A 24,216-nucleotide genomic window follows, 5' to 3' on the forward strand; every position below is an offset into this window, starting at 1 on the left:
GTATTTGGCAACTGGGGTCAAGATGCTATTCAATTTGTTTTAATGATGCAAGAGGGGCAAGATTGGAAGAGGGGAGACGTGGGAAGAGATCGTTGCAGAGGTCCAGAAGAGAAATAAGGGTTTTCTGGACTAAGACATGACACTGAAGATGAAAGGAAACAGTTTCAAGATATATTTTTTTTTAAAAGGAGAGGGAGAATCCAAGGATAACTTGTAGGTTTTGCACTGAGTCACTACGTGGATGGTGACACTGAGTGAGATGGAGAACCTGGGGTCAGCAGGGTAGGTGAGGGAGAGGAAGTCAAGTGTCCCCCTCAAACATGATTAAAGAAATCTGTGACATGGGGTCACCTGGGTGGCTCAGTGGGTTGGGCATCTCCTTTGGCTCAGGTCATGGTCTCAGGGTCCTGGGATCGAGCCCTGCATTGGGCTCTCTGCTCAGCAAGGAGTCTGCTTCCCACCCCCCACCTGCCGCTCTCTGCCTGGCTCTCTGCCTGCTTGTGATCTCTCTCTCTGTGTCAAATGAATAAATAAAATCTTCTTTAAAAAAAAAAAAAGAAATCTGTGAGATGATCGAGAAAGTGGGTAATGGGCAATTCTGTAGTTTTAAGCAGAATTCTGAGCTGGGGAGGCCAATTGGTCATCGTCAGCATAGAGATGTCTTTTTATTTTTATTTTTACTTTTTTTGAGAGGGTGAAAGAGTGCATAAGCAGGGGAGGGGGCAGAAGGAGAGGGGGAGAGAGAGGATCTAAAGCAGGCTCCATGCTCATTGTGGAGCCCAACATGAGGCCCAGTCTCACAACCATGAGATCATGACCTGAGCAGAAATCAAGAGTCAGACACTTAACCAACTGAGCCTCCCAGGTGCCCCAAGATGTCTTTTTAAATATATGGAACTGGACAAAATTATTTAGAGAAAGAATTTAGAGAGAGATTGGGAAATGACCCAAGGCAAGTCCTAAAGTTCACTGGCATCTAGAGGTCAGGTAGAGCAGAAAGAGCCAGAAAATAGGCAGGTGGGGGACAAGTATGGGAAGAGGAAACGGGAAGAGAGTGGATGACAGCACCTGTTTTCTCAATACGGCATGTGGCTCCATGATCACCTGGGTGAGGAGGAAGAAGCTACAAGTAGTTGGGGGGAAGGTTCCCTTCTATATCTCAGCCCTCCATTTACCCTCTTTGTGGTGGTTATAACAATCTCCAAGAATTTTGTTTATTTTGGCATTTACTCCCTTATCATCTGCCTCCTCTACTAAAACAGAAGCTCCCAGAAGGGCAGGAACCATTTCTGGTTTTGTCCAGTCAGGCCCAATGCCTAGGAGAGTGCCCAGCACACAGTACATGCTGGAATATTAGCTGAGAGCGGAGTGAATAAACGTATTTGTGTATCCATGCTCAGTGATTGCTGGAGAATAAAACACTGCCTCATGGGGGCTGTCGTTCTGCTGAGCCCTTAACCACAGCAGCTTTGCTACCAGGCGGAACAGCTGGGATCCTGCTCAGGCTGCCAAGAAGCAGACAGTGACATGGGCACCACAAGCAGGACAACTGCCTTGACTGAAACCAAATTACCCTCCCCGGGAGCCAGAGAGGGGATTCATACCCCTGTCTCCACCTGACCCTGCCCGGCAGCCTCTGCCTGCCCAGGGTGGGAAGGAAGAGAAGCCACTAATTGCATCAGGGCTCTTTAATCCAGTCACAATCTAATCAGGCTTGGGATGTCAGCAACAATGCAGCTTTCAAAAGACACTTTGATCTCCTGAGCTGTCCCTGCCAGAGCTGCCCACATCAATCTCTCCAGAGCCAGAAGCTAGCAGACTCATGTACCCATTAGACCAGGGACTGGCAAGGAGGCCAGCATTCCAGACACACCAGACCAGATGGGAACAGTCCCCAGATGATGAAATTGGGTATAGGCTCCTTCGGGAAGCGCCTGATGAGAGGAGCAAGCAGCTCTCTTCTGCCTCCAGGAAATAACTATTTTGCTTGATTTCTAACTATTAACATGGCCATATACACTAGAAATGACAAAATGTTTCCCAATAAAAAGGCAGGACAACTCCAAGGAGAGTGTCTTCCTTTCTTTAAACAGGACAAGTACAGTGACTCACCTCCCCAGGCTTCAATTTACCCTCTCTCTAATCTATCCTTCAAAAAAATAAATTAACTGGTCTACCTAACAAATCCCATTTGAGCATCTGTGGACCATTGAGGGACAAGATGAATAAGACCCGTAAACCAACATGGAGCAGACCATTCAGTGTAATATGGGCAACAATGGGCATGTGAACTTTGGACACCCAGGAAGTTCAGACGGCCAGGTCACCTCCCTGTCCAAAAGATTACAAGCACACCCCATGTCCTCCCTAACTGTAACAATCAAGATTCTCTTCACCAAGGGGCACCTGAGTGGCTCAGTCTTGCATCTGCCTTCAGCTCAGGTCATGATCTTGGGGTCCTGGGATTGAGCCCTGCATTGAGCTCTCTATTCAGCAGGGAGCCTGCTTCTCCCTTTCCCACTCCTGCTGCTTGTATTCTCTCTCTCACCGTCTGTCTGTCTCTCTCTTTCTCTCTCTCTCTCTCTTTCTCTGTCAGATAAACAAGATTCTCTTCACCAATATCCCTGCTCTCTTCTTTCCATGTCCACAGTGACATTGTTCCTCTCTGCCTTCCCCATGACCATATGATTCCTCGGATCAATAAAATGTGAGTGGAAGTAACATGTTACTTTTGAGTGGAAGCCTTTAAGCAATGATGTATAAATTTCCATGTTCCCATGTACAATGACAAGGCTAAATGGTGGGAGCTCTACCACCATCATGAGCCAGAGTGAGGAGGACAGGGAGCAGGTTCCCTGCTGACTTGAGATCATGTGTAGTATGAGTTAAAATGAAGCCTTGTTGATTCAAAGTCTCCGCAATTTTAGTCTGTTTATCCCTGCAGCAGAGTGCAGTCCATCCAAACTCCTTAGGCTGGCATCGAAGGCCTCCCTGTGTGTCAGAGCACCTACCCTTCCAGGCTTTTCTTTCACAATATTTACATGAATTCTACACTCCAGTCAAACTGGTCTATTTATGACTCTCCAAACCTATCCAGCAGCATCTGACAAGCAGGCCATTTCTCATACTCATCACCTTGCCTGAAATGCCATCTCCCCATCTCAATCCTACCAGCTTATAAAATTCAAATAGCAACTCCTTCTTCGAGAGGCCCTCCTGGATGAGCAGAGTTAGAAATGAGTCCTCCTGTGGATTCCTGTAACCCCTTCAGTGTCCCGTTCATGGGTATTTATTTTATGGAGTTTTCTAGAATCTTTGGTCATTTGTTGACTGTTTTCCTGCTAGCCTGTGAACTCCTTGAGAACAGGGTTTTGGATCTCATTGATCTTTTGGACCCACACTCTGTGTAACCCCTACTTTGAGTGCCTTCCCCATCACCTGCACAGGCTCTCTGTGTGTATGTATAGAAAACATGCTGAGCTCTCTCAGTCCCATTATAAATCTAAGCCACTACTAAACTCAACCTTACAGTCTTTATCTCAAAGTTCTATTGTCTGGTCCACTGTCTTAACCTTCACTTTTGCCTCCATCCTCAACACTAGGTGTTGCTTTCTCTCAAAGAGACCATTTCTCATCAAGACGCCAAGCATTATCATTTAATGATTAGGACTCCTTGCTGGGTAGAGGTATGGACACAGAGCAGTGAGAGAGCCTCCCTCACTGGCTGAGGGACTCCCTCTGCACCCAGCCTCACAGACTCTGCCTTGGCAACACCATAGACTACCGCACCCCATGGACCTCCAGGTTGTTCCAGAATTGCTAAACTGTAAGTGATAAACACTGTAATTCCCACCTGGCAGGGTTCTTGTGAGGAACAGAAAATAGTCTGAGCCATTCCTAGTACACAACAGGTACTCAAGTGACAAGTGACAGCCATTGTTGTTACAAGGTAGGCTCCATCAGGCCACAGGTGGACACACAGGTGCCCTAACCTAGTGGCCATGGTGGGATCTAAGGGATGATCAGTAAGGCCTCTCTGCCTTCTCACCATGCCCCTCCAGCCCTGGCAATCGCTCACGCGCGCTCACATGTGCGCTCGCTCGCGCTCTCTCTCTCTCTCTCTCTCACACACACACACACACACACACACTAGTTGCCCGCACTCCCTGTATAGTATCTGCAATTCCCACACTAGAAATTCTATCCCTATGTTTGGAAACATTATATCTCTCCCAGAAAGGCCAGAAGCAAACCTAGGAAACGGGGCATAGGATTAGGCCCACTATGCCATTGTTGGGATAATGGGGAGGGAGACCCAGAAATATGGAAAGAAAATCATTAGACCTCAAAGAGGACAGCTGACCTTAGAAGTCCTTTCGGTCAACCTCTCATCACGTCTGTGAGGACCCTGAGTCCCAGGGATGTGAAGGAACTTGTCCACAGCCCATTAACAAGAATGTGGATTCCCCGTCCAAGACCTCCTGACCCCATTTTTTTTTTAAGATTTTACTTATCTGACAGGGAGAGAGAGAGCACAAGCAGGGGGAGCAGCAGCAGAGGGAAAGGGAGAAGTAGACTCTGCACTGAACCCAGGGTCCTGGGATTATGACCTAAGCCAAAGGCAGATACTTAACTGTCTGAGCCACCCAGGCGCGCCCTGCTCCCCACCCCCCATTTTGTTGCTCTTCCTATACTATGCACCTCCTGGAGACTGAGATGGAAGACCCCAAAGGCCATTTTGCTGGGGCCCACCTTGCACCACCATCCCGATCTCCTTCCCCTTGCCCCGGTGTCCTCATCCTACAAAAGTTCACACGCCACAGCAATCTCCTTTCCTATCTTATCATCATTGTCAGAAAATTCCAGTAATTCAGAAAGGAAAGAAAGTTGGGAGGGAGTGGGGAGAAATGAAGACGGGGATCACACATGTACAAAGCCCTGGCAGGCCCCCAGGAATATACCGCGGCTCTCACTTTCTGATCTGAGCTATTAGCAGGAATTCCAGAAATTCAGCTGCTAACAGCAGCAGCGGAAGTCTTGTCTGCTCAGCCTCCCACATCTGCTCCCCGGCTCCAGAAGGGGGAGAGGAGCCCAGCCCGGGAGGCCTCTGAGCAGATGGCAGCTCTGCACCCTGCGGATGACTTCACCGGGGTAATTACGACTGATGAGGGTGTTGGGAAGCCTCCTTGCTGAGGATAATTAGTCAGGATAAATAAACCGAGCCCTGCTCAGAAGTCTGGGAGAGCATAAAATATTAATGGTCGTAGCTGCTGGTCATGGAGCACCTACTAAGCACAGGCATTTTACAGACCTTTTTATGGTCAATTCTCCCATGATGTGTAGGTTTTGCAACCCCCATTTTACATGGGAAAAAAAAAATGAAAGCCCAGAAAATACTAAAGCAACATGTCCGAGACCACACAAGCAGTAGGTAGCAGCTTCAAGATTCAAATCTTAGGGACGCCTGGGTGGCTCAGTTGGTTGGGCAGCTGCCTTCGGCTCAGGTCATGGTCCCGGCGTCCTGGGATCGAGTCCCACGTCGGGCTCCTTGCTTGGCGGGGAGCCTGCTTCTCCCTCTGCCTCTGCCTGCTATTCTGTCTGCCTGTGCTCTCTCTCCACCCCCCCCTCTCTGATAAATAAATAAAGTCTTTAAAAAAAAAAAAAAAGATTCAAATCTTAGTCTGACCAAAGGGAGAGCCCGTGGGTTTTCTGGGGACATACACCATGTTGTCATGGTGGTCTAATAATGTCTCTTTAACCAACACAAATCTAGTCTCTATTCTGTGATGGACATTAAGATGACCCTGAGCATCCAAAGACAAGATACCATCCCTCTCCCAGGCACTCACAGTCTAGAGGAAAATAAAAACAAAGACATCAAGAGTAATTGGGAAAAAAAAATAATAATTGTACCAGTAGGTGGGAGATTCCTTCACAGAGGTGTGTAGTCACCTGAATGACTTTTTTTTAGTTTGCTTCTTTTCCAATGTCCTCAAGATCCTAAAGCACCATTAGGGCAATGGATAAATAATAAAATGTTTTTTGAGATAAAGGAAGAAATTCATAATAAATGCAGGGAAGAAAAAAGAGAAAAGGAAATACTATATCTATGTGTGAGCACAGGAATTCCCAAACTAAGCTCAGAAGATATATGAGGGCACTAGTCACAGTCACTCAGGTCCTGGGAAAACTGGCTACAATAACCAAGGGCTCCTGGCCAGCTCAAAAACACTCATGGCATGTAAAACATAACTTGGGTCAGACACCTGTCTCCCTTATTTGACCATAGACCCTACGGCTTAACTCGTGTCTTCCTACCATTAGTCTCAGAAAGTCCTCAGCTCTTCCATTGCAATATTCTTTCCCTGTGAAGAGTACGAAAGGAAGTAGAGCAATTTCATACACTTGTCGGCTCCTAGAAAGATCTGCAAAGGTGGGATGGGCATCTTCCAGGATAGGACAGCAAGCTTCCTTCACTGAACAAGTCCAAGGATTAAATAACCCATAAGGTCCCGTTACACTCTGAGGGTCTTGTGCTATGTAAAGTGATCCCAGTCAAAGGAAAAGATGACAAGAAAACCAGTCAAGGCTTTGCAGTTATTGAAAGATGACAATGGACTGAAAGAGAAAAGGTCAAGAATATAATAGGCCACCTGCACCCGTGAATCTATTGACTGAGTGCCCACCATTTACCAGTCAGCAGTTCCCAGGAGCAGTGACCAGTACAAATCAGAAATATCCACTGTCAAGGCACACACATTTTAGTGGGAGGAGACAGACAATCAGCACATAAACAAACAAAAAAATGCAATAAAGTAATTTCAGACACTACTAAATTCCAAGATGAAAATAAGTAGAAGTTTATAGAGGAACTGAGAAGCTGCCTAGCCAGAAAACTCAGGAATCCATTCTCTAAGAAGGTGACATTTGAGTTGGATTACAACTGATGAGAAAGAGGTAGCTCAGAAGAAATTTGGGGGAAGAATATGGCCCAGGACAGAGGAATATTAGCATGTTTAAAACCAGTGCTGCTGGGGCACCTGGGTGGCTCGGTTGATTAAGCATCTGCCTTCAGCTCAAGTCATGATCTCAGGGTTCCTGTATTAAGCCTCACATCCAGCTCCCAGCTCAGGGGGGAGTCCGATTCTAACCTCTCACTCTGCCTCTCCCCCTGCTTGTGCGCTCACTCTCTCTCTCTCTCTCTCTCTCTCTCTCTCTCTCTCTCCCCCTTTAAAAAACAAAAACAAATACAAAAACAAAACAATGCTGTGGAACTAGGAAACAAAGGGGAATGTGGAGAGAGAGTTAGGTGGGAGTTAAATAATAAGTGGTCTTACAGGTTAAGATAAAGAGTTTTATTTTATTCCCATTACAATGGAATGCTAGAATTGTTTAAGAAGGAGAGCAACATGATGTGACTTATGCTATACAAAGATAATTCTGGCTGTTTTGTGCAGTTTGGACCTCAAGAGTAGAGGCAGGAGGACAAATTAAAATATTACAAAGGGAATTTAGTACATTAAAAATAATCCTCAGTGATAAAGCAAAGCTTATCCCATAAACATAAGGATAGTCCAACATTAACAAATCTATGAGTATATCATATCGCCAGTTATATATGACAAAAGGTGTGAAAAGGGCATTTTATAAAATTTGGATACATTCTAAATAAACATTTTAAAATGTGAGACTAGATGTGTTGTTTCACAATAGGATAATAAGATCCTATTTCCAACTGACATAATTGCAGTATATAAATACTAGAAGCCCTAAACAAAGATGCCCACCATTTTCATTATAGTTCATTATTTTGTTCATAAAGTTCTAGAAAATTCAACAGGCATGAAACAGAAATAAAAAGCATCCATTTGAGAAGAAATTCATCATTATTGATAGAGAGTATATTTATTCTCCTACTGAGAATCTAGCCCTTGACAGAAGCCTGTGTTCCAGGTGCTTTTGATATGCAAACTCTCTGACTCCCACAGCATGTTAGGGGTGACATCTTTCTTCACATAGGTAAAGATAAGTAATCTTCCTCACTATAAAGCAGGGAAACTGAGATTTGAAAATAAGTTTGTGATTACAAGGTTCTTACACCATGTTGTTCTTACACCATGTTGCCAAAACATAAAAAGATAAAGCGAGAAGCTGCCAGCACTTTCTCTTTCCTGTGGTCCCAGAGCTGTGGAAATTTCAGCTCACCTGCTGGATCAAGGTAGGAGCTACAGCCCACCAGCATCACAGAAGTCTTAGCACCAGAGGAAGATGATATAGCTGGCAGTTCCTTCCTTCCCTGCAACCCATGGGACATTCCAACTGGGAAGAGGCCCCAGAACGTCAATTGCTCAGGATAAATAATATTAAGGAATTTCATTCAAGTGTGAGTCTTGGCCCTTCCAAGAAATAGTTAAATTTTAAAGGAAGAACAATTTTTACCCAGATGAATCTATAATTGGTTGAGTTGTGGGAACAATATTTTCATGTGGGTGGGCTTAGGGTGGGGACGGGTCTCAGGGGTCTTTGCAGTTTCTACTGCCTCTTCCAAGTGGCTGCCAAAGTCATTTCCCTTCTTCTACACTAGAAGAGAGTATATAACCTTGCCCCCCATCTTGGATGTGTGCCAACTGTCCCCAGAAGTCACACATTGCTGCATAAGGCGACTTGAAGAAAGAGCCCAAACCCTTAATCTATGACTGCACAACCTGATTGGTCTCTTCAGACCCCACAGAGGCTCAGCCCAACTCTTAGCAATCCAAGGATGCTAAGAGTTGTCCTAAACCAAGGAACTCTGCTGCCTAAAACTCCAAGTTCCAGCCATGACCACAGAATTAACTTTCTCTTTCCATTTCTGATGACATCAGAGTAAAGTATATCTCTTCCCATTTTCAAATCAACACCTCGGTTTAAGGAAGTGAGGCCTAGTGAATGGACCGACAGCTCTACCTTTTCCTTATTTCTCATAAAATGCCAGTGACAGGGGCAACAGGCATTCCACCCACTGCCTCATACCTGCCTGAATCCAAAGTTGGCAAGCCCAAACTGGCCTCTTCCCAGTTGCCAGTCACTTTGAAGATTTTCTATTTCTCTTGGATCTTTTCTTTCCTCCCACCCTGAACAACACAATACCCACCTGCAGGCAGCTGCCTGGCCCTTCTCCCATTTCAGCCCTCCAGCATGTAGCAGGTGTGAAGCTTGGATTTGGTAAAAAGATGGGAGGGACAAATAGAGCATGGGGAGGGAAAGGAAAAAAGAGGAGAAAGGGAAAGGAGGAGCATCTGGAGAAGGGCCAAGAGGGCACCAACAGAAGACTCTGAATCCACAGGGTGGCACGCAGCACCAGCTGTGTCTTAGAAGCACAAGTTGTCTAAGTTTCTCTGTCAGAGCCTAAAGCACCTGTTGCTGCACCATGAGGGCCAAACTGTTGCCAGTTGCCTCGAGTCAAATTCCAACCAAGCAGCTGAGCACTGAGGAATGTGGTACTTTACCCTCCTGGAAATTAAGGAAATCTGCCCTCCAGGAGGGCTCCCGTTTCCTCCTGAACAAACCTTGCCCAGCACCCTGGAAGGAAGGCCCACAGCATCTGAGTAGGCCCTGGCCACTACATCCGGTACCATGGACAGCTCCCTACCACCATGCCTCCCATTCTTACAGATTTTCAACAAAGCTAGGCAGTTTGATTCTCTTGGAGTCCAGTCACATAAACAATAAAGACAGACAGACATTAGACAATAAATTTGGGGCCACCTAATCCACAGGCAGGGTTGGTTATTCTGCAGAAGAAGTCTCTTTAAACATGGCTCCCACGTCCCCCTCGAGCTGCCCCGTTTATCATTTATGACAAGATATTTATTAGCAGCAGAGCAGTAAACGGTGAGTGAACATCTGAAAATAGGGCTATAAAATCCTGTAAGTCACAAGTGTGTGCAGGCAGCCTGCAGCACTGGGACAATCCCTCCCTGACTCTGGAAACCATGGCAGACCTCCGTCTGTACTGGAGTCATTACCCTGCTCAGATGCTGTGTGGTATGACGTGGTTGGCTTTTTCCAGGTGGATTCACTTTGTCTCCTCACTTTTGTCTGCAGAGCTCCTACTCTGCGTCAGATGCTGCACTCAGAGTCAGGACCTGGAAATGGCCTCAGCTTTCCAGGAGCTAATAAACCATAAGCAAGAGGGAGAGAGCCAATACCACAGCTGTATGCTTTGCTCTCAGAGGGACCCTATCCCTGCTTCTTTCTGTCTCCCATTAACCACCAGGCCCTCTTCATCAGCATGGGCAACTGGACCCACTGCTGCAGCTGCTTCTGGTCTCCCATGTTGCTCCAGGCTTGATAGGGCAGTGTCACTCATGTCTTACATGTCATGTCCCATGCCTCATGCATCCCAACCCCCACACTGCAGCACTCACTTAGTCTCCCTGAGCCACTGTGCATACACACTGGCTGGCTCACAGGCTTTTGCTATAGGCAGGCAGGGAGGGAAGGTGTGCCGCTGACTCACACCACAATCACTTATGTCATGGGCTCTGGCTTCCCCAGCAGCTGCCCACAGGGGCAGATAACACAGCCTGAGAGTACAAAGGAATTAAGGCCTCATGGGAGAACTTTGGCTGGTCAGAGCAGGAAGACAGGAAGGAGACAGTGGATCAATTCTTCTCCTTTCTTCCTCCCAACTACTACTAGATTCAGTATTTCTTTTTTTTATCATTATCATCATCATCATTATTATTTAAAATATTTATTTATTTAATAGAGGGGAGGGCAGGGGCAGGTGGGAGAGAGGAAGACAAGCAGACTCCTTGCTAAACGCAGAGCCTTACACAGGGCTCAATCCCGTGAGATCATGATCTGAGCCAAAACCAAGAGTCAGAGGTTCAACTGACTGAGCCATCCCAGTGCCCCAGACTCAGAATTTCTGTACAACCCTTCCAGGGGCCTCCCATTTGATGGATCAATAGTCATGCTTCTTGGTTAAACTCGAGCCAGTTTGGTAACACTCCTCCTCATGTTTGCTCTCCCTTCCTCCTTGCATCATTTTGCTTTCCCTCATCTAACTTCCCTGGAGTTGCGTTCCTGCACCCCGTGAGCATCAGCTCATAAGTACTGCCTCAGGCTCCATTTCCTAGGGAACTTGAGCCAAAATCCTTCTCACTCATAATGACCAAAAATAAATTCCTGACAACCTCCTGGATGCCCTGTTCAACCTGTCTCCACAAAGCCTGCTTCAGACTTTGCCTCAGAGCCAGTTCCCTGCTACAGGGTAGAGAGGAAACCTGGAACTTTCCCAACAGAGTCACAATGGAACATGAAGAAAGTTTACTCTTTAACAGAGTAAAAGGCTTTCTCAGCCGGGTAGGCTCCTCAGGTCCCAAGCTAGGAAAGCTAGCTTATGACTTACACACAAACTGCTACCTTAAGCTCTCGGGGAAGATGATGGTGTCTGTGTGGGGAGACGACAGGGAAGCTATGAGCTTCCCTTCAATTTAGACCACCAGGAGAAGCCACTTCCCAGCTAGCCACTGCTGGAACAGTGCTTGCATCAGGGGGTCCTTATGACACACTGGGCCCTCTGCTGAAGATACAACAATAATATTGTTCCTGACTTATAGAATCTTACATTTCAGTAGAGTGCATTGAACTTCAAAATCAGCCATCCTTTGCATACACTCCCCAAATCTTATCAAACAGATTCAGACCATTGTCTTGTCAAGCTCCTCTTGTGATAAACAGCATGTTCTTGCAGTACAACTGCCCAAGATATAAGGTGAGGAGTTCATCCACGAAATGGCCCACTGACCGAGGTAAGGTAAAAGCCACATTTGCAACATGAATCTATTTTTTAAAACATATATTCTGTGCTTACTATATACCAGCATTCTAGAGGCTAAAAAATACCATGATAAATAAGACCAGGATCCTGCCTTCAAAAAGTTTAAGTCTGGGGACACCTGGGTGGTTCATTTGGCTAAGCATCAGCCTTTGGCTCAGGTCATGATTCCAGGGTCCTGGGATCAAGCCCTAAAATGGGCTCCCTGCTCTTTTTTTTTTTTTTTTTTTAAGTTTAAATCTGTTCCAGGGTGCCAACACATTCAGTTTTAGTATGATAGGCTATCATAATGGAAATTCATATTGGGAGTAAAAAAGGAGGCTCTCTGGTATAATCAGAAATGCTGAACTAAGTCTTGAAGGATATGTAAGAGGCAGTCTGATAAGAGGTGACACAGGACAAGGGAATGGTATATAAAAAGGCTTGGAAGAATTAAACCATTCCAGAATCTCCTACCAAACATTGCTCCCAGTGCTCCCCACTTAGGAGCCCCTTGCTGCAGCTAGTGCTGTTACTACCCTACCACCGGTCACACTCTACCATGACATCACCTACCAAATCTATTAGGGACACCATTTATCTCTGGCCATTTCTCCCAAAGCCTTCATGAGGATTTACTCTACCTATACATGGACTAGTGGACAGATAAGGCAGATACATAAGCAGCCTCCCACATTCCCATCTACAGCCCTGGCTCCTCGGGCAGTGACTGCCAGCTTTGGGGGGAGAGGGGTGGCAAGGGGACAAGGCAAGATATTGGACCATGTGAAGTATTAAAAGAAAATCTGAGGGGGTTACTAGAAGGCCATGTGTGACTTGCTGAGAAGATAGAAAAGTTCTATATGATAAGGTTCTATATGATTATGATATGTTCTATATCTAATGATAAAGTTCTATATGATAGTGATAAGTTGGGGGCTACAAGGGCTTATCTATCTGTCAAAATTGAACAGGTAAAATTGATGCATTTCAATGTATATAAGTGTTACGACTGTAAAAGGATAACAAATGAAGTGTAAGTTGAGAAGCAGGTAGAGGAATGGATGAAACAAGGGTGACAAAATGTCGATAATTTTTGACACTGGATGATGGGCACATAGACTATTTTGTTCACTGTGTATATGTCAAGACTGTATTCTCTGTCATGTGACCACTGATGTCTTTTCTCTTGGCTTAGTGCTTAGCTAGTGATCTGACAGAGATGTCCTTAAACTCCTGGAGGCAAAAAAATAAGGTTAAAAAAAAAAACCTGTCTGCAGGGCATCAGTCAAACGGCTCTGTCGGTTAAACGTCCAACTCTTGATTTCAGCTCAGGTTGTGATCTCAGAGTTATGAGACTGAGCACTATGTTGGGGCTCGGTGAGGAGTCTGCTTCAGATTCTCTCCTGTTCCCTCTGCCCCTCCCCCCACTCGTGTGTGTGTGTGTGTGTGTGTGTGCGCGCGCGCGCGCACGCACATGCGCACAAGTGCACATTCACATGCTTTCTTGGTCTCTCTCTCTAAAAAGTAAATAAATAAAATATTTTAAAAATTATCCTGATTTTTGCATATTGGCTGTGTGTTACTCCTTCCACACTTAGTCAGGCATTTACAACTCTGCCTTAGCCTTCTCTTCCTGTAGGAGGGAACATAAAGGTTATGCTGAGGTGAAAGCTTACGGTCGGTCTTCTCAGGTCTTCTCTGAGCATGTGTCCAGCCCTGGGCATGCGTGTGGCCTTCTAGGTGCCCTGGTCAACAGGAGCTTTTCAAAGCCTTTATTCTGTATCTCCTTCCCCAGCCTTTTCCTTTCTGGGATTTCCTGTCTGTCCCTGCCTGCCCTCACTGTCACCTCTTGCAGCAGGTGGCTGCAGCTAGTGTATCTGTCTTTTGGTGCTTTCAACAAACACCACCCAGGGAAACTACTTCATCCCTGAGAAAGCTCGAAAGCAGGAGAAACAAAGCAAGCCATTCAGCCTACCTTCAGGAGGCCACAACCAGACAGGTCAAAACACACACCACTGCACTTTGAAAATAAGGTCCGCAGGTGCGCCAGGGTGGCACTGTCAGTGGAGTGTCCAACTCTTAGCTTCATCTCACTCATGATCTCAGAGTCGTGAGACTGAGCCCCAAGTCAGGCTCTGAACTCAGCAGGGATCCTGCTTGAGATTCTCTCTCCCTTGCCCTCTGCCCCTCCTGCTCATGTTTGCTCTCTCTGCCACTCTCTCTAAAATAAACAAACAAATCTTAAGAAAGAAAGAAAAGAGGGAAGGAAGGAGAGAGAGAGGAGAGAAAGGAAGAAAGAAGGTCTGCACTGCTCCCTCTAGTACCAGCAGACCAGCTGAGGAGTGGGGGTTGGGAAGTGGTTAACTCTTCCCGAAATTCAGCAGTTTTTTCCTTCATTAAGGCCTCCCCCAGTCATTGTCAGTTTTTTATTAAGTTTCCAGAATTCTGAAAAAGTTGATCCTGACGGTTTTTGCCTGCTTGGTCATTGCTTTCATTAAGAAACAGTGTTTGAGCTCCCTATTCTGTCATTTTTGATGACGTCACTCCTGTTCATCCGGTAGGTGTTTCCATTTTTCTATAATAAAAAGGTTTTTTGCAAAACCTTCAGGTAACTGATGAATTATAACCACTTCCCCTCATCCAAGCTTCCAAAACTCACTAGTTTATTTATTTTCTTTCTTTTTCTTTTTTATTTCTTTTCAGTGTTCCAGAATTCATTGTTGATGCACCACACCCAGTGCTCCACGCAATACGTGCCCTCCATAATACCCACCACCAGGCTCACCAACCCCCATCCCCCTCCCCTCCAAAACCCTAAATTTGTTTCTCAGAGTCCACAGTCTCAAAACTCACTAGTTTAAATGATTCTGCCTTTCTCTTTCTTGGTTTGAGCAACTTTAACCCACTGCCCCGCTTGGTTGTTTGGGGCTACTGAACCCTAGAACCGGCAGTCATCAGTTCCCCCTCCCAAGTCTCCAGGCACCTCATGTTACTCTCTGGGTGAACCAGGACACTCTAGGTCAGCCAGCTCTGCTGGCTCATCCGCAGTACAGAGGATCAGAAGTGACGAGGCATTACACAGAGCACATGCACCGGGACTGATGGGCCAGTTTTCTTCCCTCCCAGTGCTGAGAACCCCAGATGGAGCCTTCCTGTGCCCTCTGTCTTTCTTCTCTTGGGAGGTGCAGCACACAAGAGGGAAATGAGGAAACTGTCCTACGGCAGCACATCTACAATCCCAAGGACTATTCATTGCTAAACAGGGTTTAGTTGTGTTATTTTGTTTTGGTTTGCATCAGTGCAGATGTTACTCACTCCCACTTCCCAGAATCGCTACCAGACCTTTGGCAGATAGGCACTGAAGGGATTGGGCATTTCTCCTCTTGAACACACTCAGCAGAAATCTTTTCTAACAGCCACAAACACTCCCAAGCAGCTAAGTACTTTTGAATGCTTTCTCTGGCGCTCTTTCTTTCTTTCTTTCTTTTAAAGATTTTATTTATTTGTTTGATGGACAGAGATCACAAGTAGACAGAGAGGCAGGCAGAGAGAGAAGAGAAAGCAGGCTCTCCGCCGAGCAGAGAGCCCGAAGCAGGGCTCGATCCCAGGAACCTGAGATCATGACCCGAGCCCAATGCAGAGGCTTTAACCCACTGAGCCACCCAGGCGCCCCTTTCTTTCTTTTTTTCTTTTTTTTCTTTTTCATTTAACCATAACAGGGGCTGTTTCTGGCCACCTAGAGGGAACTCAGGAACAAACAGCTCTCCGTGTGCTTGGTTTTCCTAAGCTAGAAGCACGCAGCACCTGGCAGCTGAGTGAATCGGGGAAAACAGCTTCTCGTCACACCTCTCTGCACTCCACAGCCCAGGGAATCACGAGGGATTTCAGAAATGGTGGCACCGAGCTTGACTTGGCCACTTCCTCCTTTTCACGGAAATATGAGGAATGTGAGACACTGCCGCCCTTTTCCTTGTGTACAGCTTCCTGGTTTCTTCTCAGAATGAGATGGAAGTACATCCCTTCTCACTTGTTAATTAACGTATAACCCTATACATCATGCAACTCTGTGCCTAGAAGAAACTTCCAGTGCTGCCCCATTGCCAGCAAACTCAATCCAACATCTTTTCAGGTCTCAAACAAGCTGAACTTGACCTATTTTTCTAATTCCATTTCATTTTGCGTAGGGTGCTGCAATCCAGACACCCAGATCACTCATTTTCTAAACTTGCCCTTCATTATTCCTCCTGAGCAATTTTACTTGGGCCAGCCCCTGCGCCCCCGGTACCTTCAAGCACCCTTTGCCTACTGAGCATCCAGCCATCGTTCTGGAGGCAGAGCTAAACCCCAGCCAAACATCCCATCTCAAGTGCGGTTCCTACACCGTAATCCATCTGGATCCTTCCCTGGGTTCAACATTTCCACCAGTTAGGGAAAGCACTAGAGACCCTTTCGTTAGTAACATCACCTTGTATGAACTAGGCACTCAAAACTGTCCTCGTAAATGAAGAAATGTTCACTGAAGGGAAAATGAAAGAGCATGTCCGCTGTCTCTCTTGGGCATCAAGCCCCCAAGTAAAACTACACCAGCATCTGCCTCCTGGCAGTAATCTACTTAGTGCCTGCGAAGCTGCTGATTTTAGTTCCCCGTCGAAGTCCTGACCAGCCAGCATAGCATTCATGGGATGGACCGATCAATGCCTGAGGGACTAGAAAAACTCCTTCCCAGATGCTCGGCCTCCTCTCTTGCTAATTATCTTCAGTGTCTCCTGAGCAAATTGGCTTCCTAATCAGTAGCTTCATCGTCTGCAGGGAGGGAGCCTGGGTCTAACTTAAGATGTCTGAAAACAAGCTCTGTCCTCTCCCACCTCCACCAGGGACAGGGGCGCAATCAACAGCCCCCAGAATGCGGCCCTGGCTCCCTGTGGCTGGGCACACAGAAAGGAAGGCTGTAGGAGGCCACAAGGAGCTCTGAGACTCTCTGGCCCAGTGCTCTCCTTTTAGGCACCAGGAAAGGGAAGGTGAAGGCTAGGGGTGGAGGGGCCCTGTCCCAAGGTCATATGACTCTGTAAGGGTGGAAATGGGACCAACAGCACGCTGGAGTCCCGAATCCTGGGTCTCCTCTTGCCAATCACTATGCCAGTGTTCTCCCAAATCTGTATGGCACACAAATCACCCAGCATGTTTGTTAAGAAGAAAGAATCACCAAAACTTGGTTACCACTGAGTTATGGATGGTGAAGAATGCAGGCCGAAAAGTGACTGAGGTTTCATGCTTAGGGGACTGGAAAAGAAGAGGCCTTTAAACAGAACAGGAAACCACAGGCTGATGCTGAATTACAGAGGGGAGAAGAGAGGAGTTCAGTGTTGGACACGTTGGCAGTTGCCAACCAAGCCCCAAGCTGGACACTGAAGGCAACCCAGAAGGGCTGCAGAATGTTTTATGATCTAATTGTCAAAAATTAGATGATGGCACGCCATGCCAGTGGCTCGGAGCAGAGCACTCCTGACATTTGGAGGAGAAGACATGAGCACCCTTACTGAATGATTAGCAAAGGCTTCCTGGAGGAGGAGGCGATGCTTGAGTGAAACCTTGAAGGAAGAGCATGTTTCCAGGGTGTGCAGGAGCTGGAGCAGTGGGCATCTGAGAGAAGCCATTACCCACCAGCCGTCAGGGAGACTTGAGAAAAATGTTAGGGTGTTTCTCTTCCAGTTGGCTCATCCCTCCCCTCCTGCCCACAAGGTTCCGCATGCCGGCTTTCCCCACCCACATCACCCAGTGCCTGCTCTCAAGACCGCCCCATTTGTACCTGTCCTGCCCCAGAAAACACCTGTATTCCCGACCTTCTTAGTCCCTCTCCCGCATAAACCAGACCCACTCCACTTCTGATCACTGCCTGGCCTTTTCAAACGGCGGCCTGATAAAACTAATACCAATGTGGGGCGCCTGGGTGGCTCAGTGGGTTAAGCCTCTGCCTTCGGCTTGGGTCATGATCCCAGGGTTCTGGGATCGAGCCCCGCATCCGGCTCTTTGCTCAGCAAGGAGCCTGGTTCCCCATCTCTCTCTGCCTACTTGTGATCTCTGTCTGTCAAATAAATAAATAAAATCTTTAAAAAAAATACTAATACCAATGTGTTGGCAAAGAGAGTACCTCAGCATTCCAATAGTAACTAGTTAGCTGTTACTGAGGGCTCCCTATGCACATGCCAGACCGGGGCCAAACAAAAGACACACATGATCTAGTTTAGAGCTCACGATTTGGGGGGCACCTGAATGGCCCAGTCAGTTAAGTGTCCAACTCTTGATTTCAGCTCAGGTCATGACCTCAGGGTCATGAGATCCAGCCCTGTGTCGGGCTCCACACTGGGCATGGAAACTGCCTGAGATTCTCTCTCTACCCTGCTCTGGCCCTCCCACCACCCTCTCTAAAGAAAGAAAGAAAGAAAGAACTCACAATTTAGTACCTATAGTAGATATTATCACTATCACTGCTGTTAAACAGAAGACCGGGTGTGTGGTAGCCCAAAGCACATCCCAAAGATGCCCGCATCCCAATTCCCAGTCCATATCAATCTGCCTCCTCGCTGGCAGAAAGGACTCTGCAGATGTGATTAGGCACCTTGGGGTGGTGGGGATTCCCCTGGATTCACTGAGTGGGCCCAGGGAAATCACAAGTGTCCTTGCAAGAATGAGGTAGAAAAACATCCGAGGCAGGGAGGAGATGTGCCGGCAGAAACCGGGGCTGGAAGAGTGTCCCCTGCAAGGGGAGCAAGGGGCCGTGAGCCAACGAAGGCAGGCCGCCCCGGACGCTGAAAAGGCAAGGGAATTGGTTCTCTTTGAACCACCAGCAGGGTCGAAGCCCCACTGACACCCTGATTTGGCCCCATCAGACCCATTTCAGACTTCTGACCCCCAGACTGTAAGGATAATAAATCTGCATAACTAAGCAATGAGGTGTGTGCGACCTCACTGCGGCAGCCACAGGAAACGGATACACTGAGTTCACACAACACTGGCACTTGAACAGAAATCTTTACTATCTTAACTCAGTGCCATTTCTTCCAACAGAGGACGTTTTTGTCAAATCTGTTGGGCCGATAGGGAAGATGAGGGTGTCTGGGGCCTGTCTTGTGGGTGTGAGCAGGGCCGTGTTGTCAGAGGGGCTGGCGGAGTGCTTGGATGTGCATCGAAATGCCAACAGTCTGTTCTACTGCAGAGAATTCCCCCAGGGCGGTTCACACGGCACCTGGGACGCGATTCCGACCCGGGTGCCTAAGGAAACCTCACCCTCCACGGGGCTTCCTGGTCCTCTCACTCCCTTTCACGGGAGCCCACCGCTGCCGCCTTTGCTCTGCAGGAGCCTGTGGTCAACCTGCCTAATTAGGATGGGGCAGTGATCAGAAACGGGAACCCTGAAAGGGAAATCGCCAAGCGGCTGGCTGCTCATCAGAGAAGAGCCGTGCCTACCGCTCCCCATGAATGAGGGAAAGGTACAACTGAGTCAAACCTCAGCTCTAACGGGGCCTGGCTGCTCTCACTGGCCGTGGGAGGCTCTGGGCAGAAGATGCTGGAGCACTGCGAGAGCACATTATCATACAAGTCTTGTTTTGCATCAACAAGGCAAAGTCAAGTCGCTCTGCTGGTGGGTAGCTGGGAGGTGTGTGGGGTAGCAGGTACCTGAGCATTTTGCTTTTTGGAAAATATAATTGGTTATTGGGAAAAAAGTAAAATCTACCCTCTGACATGATGAGAGGTAAGTGACTCTTTACCCTGTGATTTCCCCCCAAACTATATCCTAGTCTCACAAGAAAAACACCAGACAAATCCCAACTGAGGGACAGTGTTCAAAATATTGAACCTTATCTCAAAATTGCTCTATGTACTGGCCGCTACGGACACTGCTGTGACAAAGCTCTGGTCACAGCTAGAGGTGCTTCTGCGCCCAGAGCCTCCAAAATCTGTGGCCTCAGGATCCAGGTGGTCCATTCTCCTAACTACAGAAATAGTCAAAGAAAAGCAGCACCTAGTCATGACCTTGGATCATGAAGAGGTCATTCCCTTTAGAGTGCCGTGTCCCCATCTGTCACACGACACAGTGAGTTCAGGTCAGCGTCCATCAATCTCCAACTGTAGACGAGTCACCTGAGGGCCTTGTTCAGGGCAGATTCTGATTCAGGATATGTGGGGTGGGGCCTGCGTCTTTGTTTCTACCACGTTCCTAGGTGAGGCCAATGCTACAGGACCACTGGCCATATCTTGAGAAGCAAGGGTCTGGGTCCATAGTTCTCAAAGGCACCATTCTGCCTCAGAGGGGACATTTGGCAATATCTGGGGACACTTTTGGTCGTCACAGCTGGAAGATGGGTACTATCGGCCTCAAGTGGGGAGAAGCCAAGGATGTTGTGAAACGTCCTACAGCGCACAGAACAGCCCCCACAACAAAGAACTGTCTATCCCAGAAAGTCAGTCGTGCTGATGTTGACAGACACTGGTCTGGACGAGTGGGGTCCAGGTCAAGCTTTGGTGCGTAAGTCATGCTTGTGACACGGAGGACTTGTCAACACAGAGAGCGGGGCCCTCCCCAGAGCTTCAGATTCAGCAAGCCAGGGGTGGGACCTCAGGCTCTGCTTCTAGAACAAGTTCCCGGGGGGGGGGGGGCGGCGTTGGTGCTGCCGGTCTCAGCGAACGCTCCAGGAACCACTGGCCCGTGCTCTCGACAGCAATGCCATGGCTTGCTTCTCCCCGGCCTCATACGGGACGCCGCGAGCCCCGATCTACAACACCCCAGCGCCTGCAGAATGTGCTGGTTTCCAGGCAGGAATGGCCTGGTGACCCGAGACCGCGTTCGCTCCAAAGGGAAGGCCGAATTCAGAGGCTTGAGGGGCTCCGCTCCATCTTGAGGAATATTCCGGATGGATCCGGCCTCGTGCTTAGGGAGGTCCACTTTCAAGAGAAACTGAGGACAGTGCTTCTCCTCAGACTACAGACAAAGTGTTGGGAGGCCAGTGCACCCCCACATCCTGCTCCCTCCGGCTGTGTTCCCCACAGGTGGGCCGTTCGGTGTCGGAGGGTGTGCAGGGATTCGGCTCCCCGGCAGAGGTGGCTGTCCTCGGCGTACAGCCTGAGACAGGGAACGGTACAGATACTTCGTAGGGCCTTGGTGGGGGCTGGCATCTGAGGGGACATGTTATGGGTCCCCTACTGTGTGCCACCACCATCGCCAGCATTGGTGCCACAGCCAGGAACAAATCAGACAAAAATTCCTGCCAGGCTGGCGCAGTGGAGGCCCTCCAAGTTTTCTGTTGAATTTACGCAAGGAAGATGAATGGGGGCACTCAGAGAGCCATCAAACACGGCCTCCGATCCACACACAAAGTAAAGCTCCGACAGGCGAGGCAGCTAAGACAGAGACCACGGAGCCCAGTGAAACCTCCTCTGGGATGGTTTATCTTTAGCTCCATATGGTACAGCGCTGTGGCTCTCGGAGCTTAAACATTCAGGGCTCCGTTATGACTATTTCATTACCCCATGCAGTCCACTGTAAGAGACCAGTGGCCTGGTGTGACCGAGGCAGGAGGTGCGGCTGGCTGGGGTGGGAGGGCTGGTCCTGCGGGGCCTGTTGAGAGCACCTGGAGGACAGGGCCGAGTCTCGGGTGGAGTGGGTCCCGCTTTGCCGGGCACTGCTGGTTCTGGGGTCACAGGGCACTCTGGGAACAGAGCGGCCCCAGGACCCGAGAGCCATAGTCCTTTCTGGATAAAGTCTTCTAGAAGATGGCTGTGAGCTTCTGGCCAGTCAGCGTAGCCGATCGCTCCCAGGCCTCTGCAGGTCCCACATCCCAGGTTCAGTTCATGGGGCCAGTAGCCCTAAGCCAGCCCCAGCCTTGTCGGCCTCTGGTTCTCCATCCCCACGCCCCTTCCAGAGCGTCACCCGGCCCTGCCACATGGCTTCTCCCTTACCTCTTTCTTCTGAGACTTGTAGGAATTCTCCTGTGTTCCAGGCCTTTCTAGCCAGATCTTTTGACGCTTCCTCAGTCTGTGTCTTGCTCTCTGTCCACTCCCTGCTGTCTGTAGCTAACTGGGTGGGCTCGGCTACCCTGGTGTGGGGTCAGCGACGCAGGTGACCAGTGGCTCCTTGCGACACTGACTCAGAAAACATGGCTAGAACTCATCGAGGGATCCTCTGGAGACCATTTCTGAACCCAAGGAAACAACAAACATGAAAATCTGCAGCGTTGTGTAAGAAATGTAGGGGGAATGAAGGCAGGATATATAGGGTGGGGGGGGGGGGGGGGGGGTGAGAAAGGGGGGGGGGGGGGCTGGAGATGCAGAATGGGGAGGAGCCTCGAGATGCAGAATATGGGGGGTGGGCGATGGGGGATACAGGACATGGGGAAGTTCTGGAGAGGTAGGATGTGGGAGGAGGCCTGGAGATGCAAGACTGCCCCAAGTCCACTCCTGAATTCACTTTCGCCCCTAAACCCCGAGGCCGAGGCCGTATTCTGTGGGGCGGGCCCGCAGCGATCAGAGGAAGAGAAGCAGTTCTCTGCCAGGAGCCACGGCCCGCATCCAGGGAACGACCCCATCTGAGAGCTCACAGGGTCCAAACCAGCCCCACCTAGGACAGCTGGCCCTCCGGAGTGCGCCACGGCTGGAAACGTCAGCCCTCCCGGGCCACAGTGGCATCTGGGCAGCCGTCCTCTCGTTGCCACACTGGGGAAATGGGGCCGTATCTGAGAGAGCAGCAGGGCCTCTCCTACACCCAGCGAAGTTTCTGACGCCCCAAGTGCTCTTTTTCTGTTTCTTCCACCAGACTTCCCACGAAGGCTGCCTCGCATTTCCTGCCTGTCGGCGGCGGGAAGGGCCGGCTGGCTTCAGGGCCCCCTGCCTGTCTCTTCTCCGCCCGGCAGCTTAGCCTCAGCTGGGGCTCCGGCTAATGGGCTCTCCTGGCTCGTTCCCCAGCCCGGGCTGAAAGGCTGGGAGGTGCCCCCAGTGTCCTTTCTGCTGCCCCTCCCCCCAACTCTGGCCACCCCCCTGCCCCCCCCCTCCCCCCCGCCCCGGCGCCGTGTCGTTCCTCCCCAAACTGGATTTCTGCCTCTCGGACCCGATACCTTTGACGACTGTGCCCCAGCCAGCACCAGGGCAGACCCGCTGAACCTGTCCTCCCTGGTGGCCTCCCGGACGCACGGGATGACATGTCACCCACACGTGTCCGTGACAAAATGGAAAGGGCCTTGGGCTCAGAGCTGGCTGGTTCAGTGTGGCCCCCAGCTCTGCCGTTGGTTCACTGTGTGGCCTGACCCAGGACACGCCATCCCCAAGCCCCACCTGAGGAAGCGGGAGGAAACGAACCGCTCCCTCGCTCACGGAGCTGCTGTGAAGGGCAAACAGGATCATGCACCCGGGGCCGGGGGCACGTAAATAACACCCCTCCTAAGTTCAGAAGCAATGAGAAAAGAAAAGACAAAGATGAAACGGTTTTGTTTTTAAGTCATTTTTACTGGCAGAGCTGAGTTGGAGTAAGACTGAATTTACGGCCAACAGTGGGGGCCTGACCACATCCCGACTGTGTCCCTCCTGAACGAGACACGGAGAGGGAAGGAACCCGTCCGTGGCCCGGGGATGTGCTGCTTCTGTCTCCCGGCCTCCCTGACCGGCCCCAAGGCAGGCAGGACCGGCGCTGAGGTACTGATGAGGGACAAAGGCCCCGAGATCCGGTAGCTTCTCTGAGCTCACCCCGGGAGCAAGTCGCAGAGCTGGGGGCCACGGCCCACACTTTCACCGCTAGCCTGTGAGAAACCAGGGCCCAACCCGCAGGGCACTTCACTGGCCCCGGAGGTAGAGGCACAGACAACAACCCCCACCAAGAGGGGGGACACTTCACCTTTCGGGGCAATTCACACGCAGTCTCCTTGCGCGCCTTCACCCGCTCAGGAAATATGTACTGAGTGTGGCCGTGAGCCAGTCTCCCTGACTCAGAGGGATACAGCAGGAAACCCTACAAAGTCCCTGAACGCAAAACTTCTGTGCGAGTCAGGAGACGGACCCCCCGGAATTAGCCGCGCAGAAGGAAAGGTAGGCAGATGGCCGAGACCTGCGCGTCGAGACAATCTCCGTTTAAAAATGAGACCAGGGCTGGAGACCGGCTGGGCGGCCAAGGATGGCTGCTCCGAGTCGCACCTCCAGCAGCGAGCCAAGTGAGGCCAGAACATGGGACTCTCGGGGAAGAACATTCCAGGCAGAGGGAACAGCCAGTGCAAAGTTCCAGAAGGGAGCAGTGCAGGGATGTAGAAGGAGCAGGTAAGACATGGCCGAAAACCAGCAAGAAGGCGGGCGGCGGAAGATGAGATCTTAGAGCTGGGGCCGTGGCGGGGGTGACGGTGGGAGGGGCCAGGGTGAGCCGTGGGGGGGGG

This window comes from Mustela nigripes, chromosome 10 (assembly GCF_022355385.1).
Source record: "Mustela nigripes isolate SB6536 chromosome 10, MUSNIG.SB6536, whole genome shotgun sequence".
Lineage (NCBI taxonomy): Eukaryota > Metazoa > Chordata > Mammalia > Carnivora > Mustelidae > Mustela > Mustela nigripes.